The 13,451-nt window shown below is 36.4% G+C and overlaps 1 protein-coding gene across 1 annotated transcript in view; it reads left to right on the forward strand.

Moving 5' to 3' along the window:
- Positions 1 to 666: 666 nt before the first annotated feature.
- The window catches only part of LOC126810897 (baculoviral IAP repeat-containing protein 2), a 109,379-nt gene continuing 96,594 nt past the window's right edge, over positions 667 to 13,451 (forward strand). Inside the window, exon 1 of the mRNA XM_050536251.2 lies at positions 667 to 796. The gene's annotated coding sequence lies outside the window, so the exon portion shown is untranslated. The remainder of the gene's footprint in view (positions 797 to 13,451) is intronic.

A 13,451-nucleotide genomic window follows, 5' to 3' on the forward strand; every position in this document is an offset into this window, starting at 1 on the left:
GTACTTTGTATCGTTGATTACAGATTAAACATCCATAAGTGTACAAATGTGTTGTTATTGATGTGTTCCCATTTGAATATTGTTCACAATAAGAAGCAAAATAAATAAAGTTTACAGGATCATTTTGTTATACGAAAAACTAAGTGATGCGTTTTCCATGGTATAAAAATACTATAGGAGCGCCCCCTTTCAATTGGATTAAAACTTTTAAAATAGAAAAGAAAACTCTATCAATATATTGCCAACTATGGTGGTCCACCAAGGTATATATCTTTCTTAAAAGTGCTACAAGATCACGATCTGGCGGTCTGAAAATAGTATTAAAAGTCGTACAAAGCCAAATAAAATCGACAGTTATATATCTATTATTCTAAAGCCAGATAGACAATTCGTTTGAATTGTCATTTTTTAGCCTACTTCCAAATTTCCATGACGTGTCACTACAATATGGAGTCAAACTTTGTATGTAGTTTATATCAATTTCCAAAAGTCACGGGACTGGGGCCGCTAATTAAATATCTATGGCAGTGGAGTAAACAACGGTGGTCTGAAATCAAATAGCAAATTTATATTACCTCCCGTAAATAGCTCATAAAGCAAATTATATTCTACTGAGCCGAAACAACTATTTAAACATGCAAGTAGGACGAAACAACCCCAAGTCAAATCCACACAAGCATGGCTGTCTTCATTACCGCGAAATAAATAAACAACGATTTTACAAGACAGAAAGGTTATATAGCTTGGTCTGAAATTAGTTAACGTGCGGTAGAAAGTAAAGGGGTGACAATTTCAGGTAGGTCGTTAAATTTTAACCATTTTAATTAAAAATTGAAGAAATAGCAAGCAATTTTCGAGTCGTAGTGTCGCCTGGAACAGACAGTGGCTGTCAGTGTCATGTCGCCCTTGTCAACAATCTTTTCAGTCCGTCTTTAATTGTCTAAATGTTGTCTTAAATTAATTCACTAGCTTTAGACATTGCAAGGGCGATATAGATCCACTCTCCAGGTACTATTCTAGATCAGTTGTATTGCGTGTTATTCAGTGTTCTTACTCTTAGAATTATGTGTCAGTTTCAACGAGTGACCATACAGTGTTCGTCCCACATGTTTTCAACCTGCCAGGACATTATTAGAAATGGTTATTTTAGGGTTTCACACTATTGTTTTTGTTAAGATTATTCTTATTAAGCTTTCATATTACATATGAAAGCTTATTGTTTCTGTTAAGATTATTATTGTTATTTTTTTTTTGTGTTTTGTCCACAAATCGGATTTCTCAGAATCTAACCATAGGATCGTTCTGAAACTTTTACCTATCCCCCCAAAAATGGGTGGTGGCTGTTGATTAAATATATTTTCAAAACGTTTTACGAATGCGAAATCACCGAATTTTACGAAGGAATGCATTTGACCTACAATGCTGTAACTTTGTGACTATTTGACCTATTTTACTAATTCTTTTTTCTTTGAGTATCTTGAAACATTTACTTCAAATCTGCAATTTCGGATTTTGGCATTTCGAAAATTCGTCGCTGTCATTTCGAACCGGAAGTTATTACCAATTTGACAACTTCTTTAATAGTTGTGCGATTTTCGTGAAATTTAGAATGTTAGTAGATCTTGCCAATGCGACTTCAATGATGTCCTTGGAAATTTTCTAAATTATCTCCCCTTGGTGAAATTAAGGATCAAAGTTTTCAAAAAAATCGTCGAAATATAGGTCAGAATGACCTAAAAAAAAAATTCGATACTAGACAAGTAATTACTGATTCGTACACAAAATATGGAGTTTGTCGATCGAACCGGAAGTGCCACCATCTTTAAACGTGAAAAATCAAAAAGGCTTTTTTGCTATTTTACTTACAGACTCGGGCGTCATATTTTCGGAATCCTGGAAGGAATACCTAAAAATCTATCGGATCAGAATTTTGATTTCGGTCACGTGATGGTCACCATTTTGAATTGAAAATGAAAAATAGAAGCAATTTGAAGGGCCGGGACTTTGGAACACAAGAACTCTCCTTCTAATTAAGCTAGAATGTTCAAACTTGGTGTAGGCGTTCACTAGGTCAATGTCATGATTGAGTTCAAAGATGAGCATTTTTTGCCTAGGGTAAGCAGAGATAAGCAAGCTGATTTGTTGATTCTTTAGGGCACGATGACATTGGTTATAATGAATGGAGGGCGATGAAACTCTTGTCAATCGAGAGGCTAATAGCTGGCCTGTTGTGTGAAATCATTGTATCATTTTTTATTCGAATTTCTCCTTTGATGTTTTCCGTGCCGACAAGGTTGTTTTCGAGTTTAGCTGGATTTGACTTCGTGCATGCGCTACGCTGGAACCAAAGGTACCATGAGTACTAAATTCCGGCGAGCAACTTTTCACGTTGGTACCTAGGTACCCTGAAAATTTCAAGGTGATACCTGCATTCGTTCAAGTCGTTTGTTCTTGTCACCTGCCTTTCGTCGTTTTTTTTAAGTCAATTTACGGCTTCCATGAGGGGAAAAAAGTGGAATTTCGCCTGACACCGGCACCGATTGTCCGAAAACCATGAAATTTGGACACAATACGTCCATTACCACCCCGGACTCTGTGCCTTACCCCCATTTTGATCCCATTAAAAAAAAAGAGTTTTAGCAAAAAAACGATTTTCGGAATTTAATATTGGTTTTAACCCTGTACCCAGACAAGATATAGATATTATTATAATCCCTATGAAATATTTTAATTATTTACTGCTATAATATGAATTATCACTTATTCCCCGTTAAATAAATATCGGTCACCGGGTGCAGCTGTACAACTTCAAGGACCCTGGCTTCAAGTCAATTTACGGCTTCCATGAGGGGAAAAAAGTGGAATTTCGCCGTGACACCGGCACCGATTGTCCGAAAACCATGAAATTTGGACACAATACGCCCATTACCACCCCGGACTCTGTGCCTTACTCCCATTTTGATCCGATTAAAAAAAAAAAAGTTTTAGCAAAAAAACGATTTTCGGAATTTAATATTGGTTTTAATTAATTTTGAAATTGCAAATGCAAAGAGATTTTATCGCCTCTTCCGTATGTGATAGGTACTGGTACTATACACATTATCCTTAAAAGACAATTTTTTAAAATGACCGTAACGATGTATCGACACTAGAAACCGAAATCGCCTATTTTGACCTTTTTTGACTGCTGAGGCATCATTCCGGTGGTCCAAATCTCTGGAATTTCTATCGGTTGGCTGCGCCGCGATGATATTTATCACATACTAAATTGAGACAAATCCTCAGATATCAAGAACAATAAAAATTCGATAAAATACGGCAATTTTTTAAGCAAAAAACCTTTGATTGTTGGGGGCGGGTTTTGAATTTATTTTGAACGTTCTCGGAATCCAACACTCTTCTATTTTTAATATGTGATAGCTAGAATCCCAAGGTACATTCTGTGCATATTTGAAGGCAATCGGAGCACAGGAACGTTGCCTGGGCAGAGCAAATCAAAGGCTTCTTCGTCTTATGACCTTAAACACTGCGTATAAATTTAAAGTCAATCGGATATTAACAGCAAAAGGGGGGCGACGACAATATACGACCACATTTCAATGTGGGCCTATAAAAAGTAAATCATTGCCAATAGAAAAGACCCACCTTTCCCCCAACAACAACCATGTAATGCACTAGCTATAATGGGGATTTTTCTGGAACACAGCGAAATGGGTCTTTTAAAATGTTCACAAGTGTATCACAAGGAGGGTTTGCTTCTTCTCTATGGGACACCCGATACCACTTCTCAACAGGAATTCAGTCACACAGCCAACACCATTTTGTATGTTTGTGTAATCTTTATTCAGTATAAATCAAGTAATACAAATAAAAAAATACTTGGATTGATGAAAACATAATTTTTGAGAGTTATTCATACATGTAGCATAATTGTTCTTATTTAAAAAATGTACATGATTACATGTTTGTCATAAACAACATTAAATAAACAATCATGTTTCTTCACGATAACAGTAACAGTATAACAATTGTATGAAATATATTTTCCTTTATTTTTTTTTATTTTTAGAAAGGCCACTTCCTTGGTTTAAAATATATCATAAATTGTAGTTATCTAACATATACTTCCATGTATGTTTATCTAACAGATTACCACGTCGCCTTATCTAACAGAGAGTAAATGGTATACAATATCAAATTATAATCTACCAGCATTACTTGTTTCAGTAATTTAATCGTGTGTTATTCTTGTATTTAAGTGAGAAGAGTGAATAAACTATCATGGGTTGAAACAAATATATTGGAGTAGAAATAAACATTGTATATTGGTTTGTAAATAAATAATTGGTACAGATAATGCAATGTCATACAACATACTTTTTGGATTCGGTACAAATACAACCTTTTTATCATCAATGAAAATAATGTGATTTCAAAGTAACGATGAATAAAAAAACATTGCTTATATAAAGTACATGTAATTGGGTTCATTTAATTCACTTTGTATCTATAATATACATGTAGTATTAAACAATAAATATATTGATTAATGCCAATTCTATACAAATCTCATAGTTGTATTCATGTTTTCTTTACCATAACAAGAAACAGTACAACAGATTTAGTAACAATATATTCCTTTCTACATCCGTCAGAGTGGTTGATGATTCATAGATTCTAATAACCCCTTTTGAAGTTTATATGAAAGCTTTGATATCTGCTATGCAGATCTAGTTATTATTATTTTTTTTCCACTTGAGCATATCTCAGAAACTACTTGTCAGATCATTTCGATGTCTTCGGCTTTACTGAGAAAGTGGGTGTGACCATAGATAATATATACGGTATTATCTATGGTGTGACTTAGAGATTAAAGCTATTTCGAACGTTCTGCGACTATGTGAAATGTCCGAAACGACAAAGTTGTCGTTTTTTGAAATATTGCAGTAATATTAAAGTAGCTAAGTCTCTAACTCAATATCATCCAAAATCTTCAACATTGAAAACACAAATTATTTGTCAATGTAAATCAACATTGAATTTTGATGCTGTGATCTTACCTGAAAAAGATGGGCTTCTGATATCCAATCTTTAATTAACAAAATAAACCTTTTACCATATGTACACGAATGGTGTACCATAATGCGTTTCAGCCCCAGTTCTAGGAAGAGACTTGAGGAACAAGGCTAGACATATTGCACCAAACCAAACGGTGTATTTAGACTGAAATAACCAGGCGCTAGAAATTTGCATTCGATTGAGACTGCTGGCTTATTTCGCGAAACATAACTGATTTGAAATTAGATTAAAAACGGAAACCATTGAATGTATATCAGTTTATATACATTCATATTACAGTATTATATGAGTTGTGACCCACTTGTGTCGATTTCTAGGTCCCAAATGTTAGCGATTTAGCTCCTTTAACACTAATCGTAGGATTTTAACATTGGATACATTTTGACATAGCCTGAGACAGGGCACATAGCTACGGATTTTTGATTTTCGACGAATCTTTGGAGATATTAGGTGCCAAATTTTGAAAAAAAACTTTTTTATTAATGAATAATTTATAATTTTTTATGGCATTTTACCCAGGGTTAAGGGGTCGTCTGATTTGATAAAAAATGTGAACATTTTTTGTCTCGATAATTTTTCTTGGCCGCTATTGGCTAATTCAGTTTATCGGTTCTAGGTTAATTATTTATTGCCTGATTTTTATAAAACAAAGTTCATATGCTCCATGGTGAAAATTCTCAATTTTTTTATTACCGGTAAAGTTTTCTATCGGCACAGGATGTGACGCAATTTTGCCAAAAACTCCGATTTTGTCGAGTAGGAACGTCTTTTCACTAGTAAATGTTAATTTTTGCAAATCTGACAAATCAAGATAAATGCCCCTACAAAAGGCGCACAAAATCTCGGACTCGCTTTTTTATACGCCCACATTTTCATGTGGACGTATATTGTCGTCGCCCCTGTCCGTCCACAATTGTTTGTGAACAGTCTACAGGTCACAATTTTTATCCGATTTCAATGAAACTTGAAATATAGGTTTATCACCCTAAGATCTCGGTTGTATCAGACTGTAACTTCATGGATTATGGCCCCTGATTGTACGAAAAATCACGTTTTTAGCTTGTGAACACTGTAGAGGTCACAATTTTTATCCGATTTAGTTTAAACTTGAAATGTATGATTATAACCCAAAGATCTCGGTTCCTCTCGATATTCGCGCATGTCGGACCGTAACTTCCTGAATTATGGCCCCTGATTGTACGAAAAATTGCGTTTTTAGCTTGTGGACCCTATAGAGGTCATAATTTTTATCCGATTTAAAAAAACATATTATTATATCACGGTTACACCCAAAGGACGACTGAGTCCGAATTTCGTGAAAATCGGCCCAAAATTGACAGACAAAATGGCCACCGTTCGTTCTCAACTAGAGTAAAAATATGGTATATCAAGGTTGTGGACCCTATAGAGGTCACAATTTTTATCCGATTTTGTTAAAACTTGAAATGTAAGTTTATAACCCAAAGATCTCGGTTCCTTTTGATAGTCGCGCATTTCGGACTGTAACTTCCTGAATTATGGCCCCTGATTGTACGAAAAATCACGATTTTTGCTTGTGGAGCCCATAGAGGTCATAATTTTTATCCGATTTAAAAAAACATATTATAATATCACCGTTAGACCCTAAGGACGACTGAGTTCGAATTTCGTGTAAATCGGCAAAAAACTGACAGACAAAATGGCCGCCCTTTGTTCTCAAATAGCATAAAAATATGGTATATCAAGGTTGTGGACCCTATAGAGGTCACAATTTTTATCCGATTTTGTTGAAACTTGAAATGTAAGTTTATAACCCAAAGATCTTGGTTCCTTTCGATATTCGTGCATATCGGACCGTAACTTCCTGAATTATGGCCCCTGATTGTACGAAAAATCATGTTTTTAGCTTGTGGGACCCTATAGTATAATTTTTATCCGATTTAAAAAAACGTATTATTATATCACCGTTACACCCTTAGGATGACTGAGTTCGAATTTCGTGAAAATCGGCCCAAAATTGACAGACAAAATGGCCGCCATTCGTTCCCAAATAGCGTAAGAATATGGTATATCAAGGTTGTGGACCCTATAGGGGTCACAATTTTTATCCGATTTTGTTGAAACTTGAAATGTAAGTTTATAACCCAAAGATCTCGGTTCCTTTCGATATTCGTGCATATCGGACCGTAACTTCCTGAATTATGACCCCTGATTGTACGAAAAATCATGTTTTTAGCTTGTGGACTCTATAGAAGTCATAATTCTTACCCGATTTAAAAAAACGTATTATTATATCACCGTTACACCCTAGGGACGACTGAATTCGAATTTCGTGAAAATCTGCCCAAAATTGACAGACAAAATGGCCGCCGTTCGTTCTCAAATAGCGTAAGAAAATGGTATATCAAGGTTGTGGACCCTATAGAGGTCACAATTTTTATCCGATTTTGTTGAAACTTGAAATATAAGTCTATAACCCAAAGATCTCGGTTCCTTTTAATATTTGCCCATATCAGACTGTAACTTCCTGAATTATGGCCCCTGATTGTACGAAAAATCACGTTTTTAGCTTGTGGACCCTATAGAAGTCATAATTTTTATCCAATTTAAAAAAACGTATTATTATATCACCGTTACACCCTAAGGACGACTGAGTTTGAATTTTGTGAAAATCGGCCCAAATTTGACAGACAAAATGGCCGCCGTTCATTCTCAAATAGCGTAAAAATATGGTATATCAAGGTTGTGGACCCTATAGAGGTCACAATTTTTATCTGATTTTGTTAAAACTTGAAATATAAGTTTATAACCCAAAGATCTCGGTTCCTTTTAATATTTGCCCATATCAGACTGTAACTTCCTGAATTATGGCCCCTGATTGTACGAAAAATCGTGTTTTTAGCTTGTGGATCCTATAGAGGTCATAATTTTTATCCGATTTAAAAAAACGTATTATTATATCACCGTTACACCCTGAGGACGACTGAGTTCGAATTTCGTGAAAATCGGCCCAAAATTGACAGACAAAATGACCGCCGTTCATTCCCAAATAGCGTAAAAATATGGTATATCAAGGTTGTGGACCCTATAGAGGTCACAATTTTTATCCGATTTTGTTGAAACTTGAAATATAAGTTTATAACCCAAAGATCTCGGTTCCTTTCAATATTTGCCCATATCGGACCGTAACTTACTGAATTATGGCCCCTGATTGTACGAAAAATCATGTTTTTAGCTTGTGGACCCATTAGAGGTCATAATTTTTATCCGATTTAAAAAAACGTATTATTATATCACCGTTACACCCTAAGGACGACTGAGTTTGAATTTCATGAAAATCGTCCCAAAATTGACAGACAAAATGGACGCCGTTCATTCTCAAATAGCGTAAAAATATGGTATATCAAGGTTGTGGACCCTATAGAGGTCACAATTTTTATCCGATTTTGTTGAAACTTGAAATATAAGTTTATAACCCAAAGATCTTGGTTCCTTTCAATATTTGCCCATATCGGACCGTAACTTTCTGAATTATGGCCCCTGATTGTACGAAAAATCATGTTTTTAGCTTGTGGACCCATAAGAGGTCATAATTTTTATCCGATTTAAAAAAACGTATTATTATATTACCTTTCCACGCTAAGGACAGTTGAGTTTGAATTTTGTGAAAATCGCCCCAAAATTGACAGACAAAATGGCCGCCGTTCGTTCTCAATTAGCGTAAAAATATGGTATATCAAGGTTGTGGACCCTATAGAGGTCACAATTTTTATCCGATTTTGTTGAAAATTGAAATGTAAGTTTATAACACAAAGATCTCGGTTCCTTTCGATATTTGCGCATATCGAATTGTAATTTCCTGAATTATGGCCCTTGATTGTAGGAAAAATCACTTTCTTCTCTATCCATCTCTCGAAAATGTGGGCGTATCCTGCCTTGCAGCCGCTGGTTAAAATAGTAAGTATTTGCTTTGATTTCTTTTACAGTTTAACAAATTTTGTAAGATGATTTCAAGACTTTATTTTATATTCTATTACAGTTTGTCATTTGGTATGACACTAAATTCTGAGAATTCTGTTGGAATTGATTTAATTTCTAACTAGCAGGGCATTATTATATGATTATGTTGATATAAACATAATAAACAACTCCTCTTCGTCAGTTTGAATGGTTGGAAGGAATGTTAAAATTGGAAAAAAAAACCCACCGTTGAACGTGATACAGGTTTCGAAATACTATGTCAAATGCTATACAACATTTGTTCATTTTTTTTTTTTTTGAATACAAGTACTGAACCACAATTATTGTCACTTTACAGACTAGACCATCCAAACGACTAGTCCTGTATGAATGACAGTTATATCATAGAAATATATTTCTATGCCAGACTATGGGTTATAATAACATCATCAGCTAGTATACCCACTGACAAGACTAAACTTTGTAATATTTCTGACATTATTAGTTCCATCACAGTGATTTGCGAAGACTGCTGTTATAGCATGGCGAGGACAGAGTCTAGTCGTTCGGATCTGACAAAAATCCTTGGCAGCTGGAACTCATAATAAGAGTTGATTGTGTCGCCGCTGCTATAGCACACTGTATGGCAGAAGTCCGTCTTGATTAGCCCAGTCGGTCCAGAAAAGTAGGACGTTGAACACCATTACATTTTGGTTTAATATCGTCAAGAATATCGCTATCTGTGAAATTCCATATTGCTTAATGCAACTTAAATAATATATGGTTGGAAAAAAACTACCATGAAGTTTGTCAGGTAGGTATAATGAAGGCATCAGAAATAGAAACTTTCATCGCGATCCACAGATTATCCCAGTCTCCTTTAAAGACTGTTTCATCCCCACAATATGGGGTTTCTAAATATATATCTTTAATTCATTTCATGAAAATGTTCATTTTAAAGTACATTCTTGTTAGTGCTGGAATAGAATACAAACCAACAGAGAGAGAGAGAGAGAAATGGGGTTTAACGTCCACTCGACACAAACTAGGTTATTTTGGGACTAACATATGGTTTAATTTTATTTCAATAATTCGCTTGCTCGTAGGGGTCTTTACTTTAGCAGTGGGAGGAAACCCTACTCCTTGTCACGTACAACCAGAAAATCGAAACCACGCCAGTTGACTCAATGACAGACTTTATGATACAGCGGGCACACACTAACCATTTAGCCATCCACCCTATTAATAGGCTTGACAACTTTGACATAGTATTTGAAAACTATATCAACATAAATGATTCTGACTAGGTAGGTGCTTAATCACCAAATTGAGCATGCAGTGGCAACACAAAATGACTTCATAATGATGGTTGCTAGGTAGAAGGGTAAAATTCTAAATTTGTTTGATGTTCATGCTAAACATGTAAACATTAATAAAGAAGACATTTTTCGTCTTAATAATAGAAATAAGATGAAATAGAATTAAAATTTACGCTGAACAAATAAAGAATTTGGATTATACATTGTCTTTAATTTAGAAATTACATGAATAGAAGTTAGAAATTAGATGAAGCACGACATAACAAATTTAGAATTTTGAATCATACATGTATTGTCGACCCTCTTGAGGTCACATTTTTTATCCAATTTTGATGAGATATGGAATGACCCAATTATTAATACCTTTCAAATATAATTATGTCCATTAAACAACAGCCACCGATATTTTCGAATTTTGTGAAAATATGTGTTATGGATGAAAATTGTTTATCACTAGCTAAAAACATGCCAAAATCGAAACTATTGAAGATCTTTGGAATATAAACATTTTTAAGTTTCATCAAATTTCAGGGCTTGCCACGAGCAAATTGGAGGCGAGTAGATGACCACTCACGCAAATATAGACTTGCGCGAGTGAGGCGAGTACATGTATTTACTCACGCAGAATGATGTGCGTGAGTAGCCATTTAAATTTCATGTGCCTAATGGCAATGCTCTTGTCACTTCGGTGGAAGCGGACGTTGAATAAAGCTATTTCACACACAATGACAATGCATACTCTTTTATTTCCTTGGCAGTAATATTATCTGTAAATCGTCTTCCCATGACAAGAACGTTGCAAGAGAAACTGGGCTTCCCTTTGCCATCGTTGGCGTGCTGAGGGGATTCGGGTAAAGCTTAGAAAGGTAAAAGAACAGGCAAAACAATTTCAATCCCATCAATTTGCAGAAAAGATGCGGGATCGAAAGAATTGCTATTAATAGAAACGACAACAACTGCTCAATGTTTGATTATCCAGACACGGCAAAGGACATCGAGTCGACCCTAAGTCCAAATCAAATAGTCAGTCGAATAAACCGGTCGATGGCTTATTAAAATTTTGGAATCGTTTGTAATCAGTATAAGTTAAAGAAAAAACGCACTAATTCCAATATCTTTTATCATTGTTTTTGTTTATTTTTTACGTCCCCTCATGTTCAAATTTGATTGTTCAAATTAAAACTTTAAGGTGTTATTGCCACGGCGGCTTAATAAAGTCATGCTTTACTTTTTCCCTCATCCCCATATGCCCCCATCTTTTAAGTGCACGCCAATGTGTACACGGGACCTCGGTTTTTCGTCCCATCCGAACGACTAGACATCTGTCCTTGTCCACCTCCAAAAGAATATAGAGTCCCTATATATGATATGTTGGGTTAGGGGGGCATATGGGGATGAGGTATTTGACATTATCATGTGGCCTCGTCCAGTCGATAAAATCAGTCAGTTAGTTCAGTCGATAACATCAGTCAGTTAGTTCATGCTCGTCCCATCCGAACGACTAGACAGCTGTCCTTGTCCGCCTCGAAAAGAATGGAGTCAATATATATGATATAAACATGGAAAGGGGATGCGATGGGGCGGGGGGGGGGGGGGGCGTGTCGGGATGAGGTATTTGACATTTTCATGTGGCCTCGTCCAGTCGATAAAATCAGTCAGTTAGTTCAGTCGAATAATCCAGTCGAATAAACCAGTCGAATAATTCAGTCGAATAAACAAGTCGCTCAATATTAAGCAGCGGTGGCAGTGGGCTAAGATAATATTGTAGCAAATCATGCTCGTAGCCATAGCTGAAGGAGCCGGGGCATATATGATATGAACGAAGAAAGGGGATGGGGTGGGGCGGGTGTGTGTGTGTGTGAGGTATTTGACATTTTCATGTGGCCTCGTCCAGTCGATAAAATCAGTCAGTTAGTTCAGTCGAATAATCCAGTCGAATAAACCAGTCGAATAATTCAGTCGAAAAGTTCAGTCGAATATTTCAGTCGAATAATTCAGTCGAATAAACAAGTCGCTCAATATTAAGCAGCGGTGGCAGCGGGCTAACATAATATAGTAGCAAATCATGCTCGTAGCCATAGCTGAAGGAGCCGGGGGTAGGGACCTGGGGGCTTCCCAACTAGTTTCAAGAAATGAAAAGAAATGAAATGGGGTTTTAACGTCCTACTGTTCTGCTTAGAACTGTGCTAATGAAGACGGGCATACGCCATACACTGTGCGATGAGGGAAATTTTGCCCGGACAGCGGCACTACGGCATACTCTTATATCGAATTCCATCTGTCAAGGGATCTTTTACGTCCACGCCAATGTATACACGGGACCTCGGTTTTTCGTCCCATCCGAAAGACTAGACAGCTGTCCTTGTCCGCCTCGAAAAGAATAGAGTCCCTATATATGATATGAACGAAGAAAGGGGATGGGGTGGAGCGGGGGGGGGGGGGGGGGTGAGGTATTTGACACTTTCATGTGGCCTCATCCAGTCGATAAAATCAGCCAGTTAGTTCAGTCGAATAATCCAGTCGAATACTTCAGTCGAAAAGTTCAGTCGAATAGTTCAGTCGAATAATCCAGTCGAATAAACAAGTCGCTCAATATTAAGCAGCGGTGGCAGCGGGCTAAGATAATATAGTAGCAAATCATGCTCGTAGACATAGCTGAAGGAGTCGGGGCATGGGGTAGGGGCCGGGGGGGCTTCCCAACTAGTTTCAAGAAATGAAAAGAAATGAAATGGGGTTTTAACGTCCTACTGTTCTGCTTGGAACTGGGCTAATGAAGACGGGCATACGCCGTACACTGTGCTATGATGGAAATTTTCCCCGGACAGCGGCACTACGGCATACTCTTATATCGAATTCCATCTGTCAAATTATACAGTAGTTGGAGAGACCAACTTAGTTGCAGGACTGATTTATAGGAAGTTATAAGTTAAAGTTGTTTACTTGTTGCTGTTATTTATTTGCTCCTGAAATAAAGTGTTGAAGATCTATTCAAAGAATCTGTAGTCATTTCCAATACTTAGAGAACACACTCCACGCGATACATTCCCTGAAAGTCGAACCATGTTATGAGCATGAAAGGGCTACTTAATAATATGAAATGAAATGGAGTTTAAC

Source organism: Patella vulgata, chromosome 2, assembly GCF_932274485.2.
Source record: "Patella vulgata chromosome 2, xgPatVulg1.2, whole genome shotgun sequence".
NCBI classification, from domain to species: Eukaryota; Metazoa; Mollusca; class Gastropoda; family Patellidae; genus Patella; species Patella vulgata.